General features: G+C 38.3%; 1 pseudogene; it reads right to left on the bottom strand.

The window, feature by feature from the left end:
- Positions 1–1,366: 1,366 nt before the first annotated feature.
- Positions 1,367–1,983, bottom strand: LOC101571292 (annotated as a pseudogene).
- Between the last annotated feature and the right edge of the window lie 7 nt (positions 1,984–1,990).

The raw sequence follows: 1,990 nt of genomic DNA, 5'->3' as shown, positions 1-1,990 counted from the left end.
AATAAAACTTTGAAAAGAAAAAAAAATAGATGCGCTTCCAGCCACAGTTGAAATGTGCTCTCTTCCCCTCTATTGGCTCCTTTGGGGGCCTAGACCTGCCTGCCTGACTATACTATTTCTAATTAATTTAGCTGTCTACAATAATTTTATCTCAGAAAAATAGAAATCTCTACATGAGGATCAGGCAAATGTAAACAGTAGGATGTCCATACCCCCCTTCTTCATTTAAGAGTTGGCAACTCTGATTCTGAGGAAAATACTGGAGGAATAGCCAAAATGTGCCAGAACTGTTAGGCATGTTCCTTAAAGATTAAGAAATGTGATACTGGTATTGCCAATATACAGGTGAGGGCACTGAGTACCAGTACTCTTTACGACTTGTGCTCTTCTTAAGGCATGGCTATTATTCTACTATTTTCTAGAGCACTGAATCATAGTTTAGAGCTAAAATTAGTTTTTGTTTCCTTTTGTCCTAAACTGAATTTCTGTATATTTTTTTCATCTTTATTTATTTATTTCTAAATTCATTTTAATGAGAAAAAAGATAAAGTAGCAATGAAACAGTTTCAAAAGAGGTTGTTAGGACAGTTACAATAATTAATATATTGCATATTATTGTCTTCATAGTGGTTACTAAGGGGACAAGATGCAGACATGATATCATGTGTAAACAATAATAGTACAAACATTTTTTCTCAATGAACTAAAAGAAAGTAGCTGTATATCTATCTTAATTATCTAGTATGTGCATATATTTTTTTTCACAACAAAATGGTCCTTTATTTATATCCCCTTTTTTGTTTTGTTTTGTCAGAGATGGCTGTTCCATTGAAGCTGCATTTTGAGAAGTCTTTAAAAGACCTTTTCATACTTGATGTCAGTCCAATGATTGTGGGTACTTGAATTCAACAAAATATCCCAATATAGTCCAAAGGTCCATAATAGTAGTGAGTTACCAGCACAACTAGCAATTGTCCTAAGTTGTTGACTTGATCTTTTTATAACTCAACATATTAATATGACTTTACTTTTTTTTTTTTAATTCAGCCACCGACTAGTGCCAAGTAGCAGTAATGACTAAATTTATTGAACATTGTATGTTGGATTTTAGGATCTGTGTGAAGTATATATTCTCTGTCTCATTTAATTTTCAGAACCACTCTAGAATTCTATTTTGTCTCTGTCCTTATTTTATATATGAGGAACTGAAGTTCAGAGGCTTGTAGAACTTTTGGAAATTTCTCAAGATTTAGTAAGAGGCAAATTTGAACTCAGGTCCATCTAAATTTTTTTCTTTTTTGGTATTATATCTTTTTTATTTTTAAAAATAAAGGGCAGTGCACACACCCCAGCAAGGCTGAGGCCCTCACAGGGTGTGGATGATGGTCTGGCTGCGCAGCTGCTGCACGTCCTCCTTCGCGTGCTCCACAGCAGTCTTCCGAGGCTCTGGGGCAGGCGGGGGGCCTTCACTAGCTTGACAAAATAATGGCAATAAAACTTCTCCATGATCCCAAAGCGACCTCTGCCATGGTAGAGGACGCCTTTCAGGCACTGGCCGCACCCCGTCTTGGACTCAGCTAATTGCAAATTGGATCTGAATTCTACATTGTGGTCTTTCATTGCCGTATCTTGAGCTTGTAAGAGAACCTCTTTAATTATGCATGTCCCTTTCTTATCACTGAACTCCAACTGAGCCAAAGTCTGGTCAATGGACATCCCTCGTTTCAATTTTGCCAAATACCACACCTTGTCTTTGCTGTATTCTATTTGTCTTCGACAGTGGTAGATTTCTGCTGGTCTGCGTGGTTCGCCAGACAGTTGTGGAGGATAAACAATTTTATTCTTTTTATCCCACTTGCGAGGAATGTCAACAGGAGCACTCGTGTGGATGTGCGATGGGAGAAGCCCCAAAGCCAGCAGCCCCTGGGCTATCAGGCTCTGTATCCATAAGGTACCCCGCTCTCCCAGTACAGCCGCTGCCATCTTTCTC

The sequence above is a fragment of the Octodon degus genome, unplaced genomic scaffold (assembly GCF_000260255.1).
Source record: "Octodon degus isolate 3935 unplaced genomic scaffold, OctDeg1.0 scaffold00154, whole genome shotgun sequence".
NCBI classification, from domain to species: domain Eukaryota; kingdom Metazoa; phylum Chordata; class Mammalia; order Rodentia; family Octodontidae; genus Octodon; species Octodon degus.
Note: the sequence above shows the minus strand (reverse complement) of the source record. Positions and strands in the feature narration are given on the sequence as shown.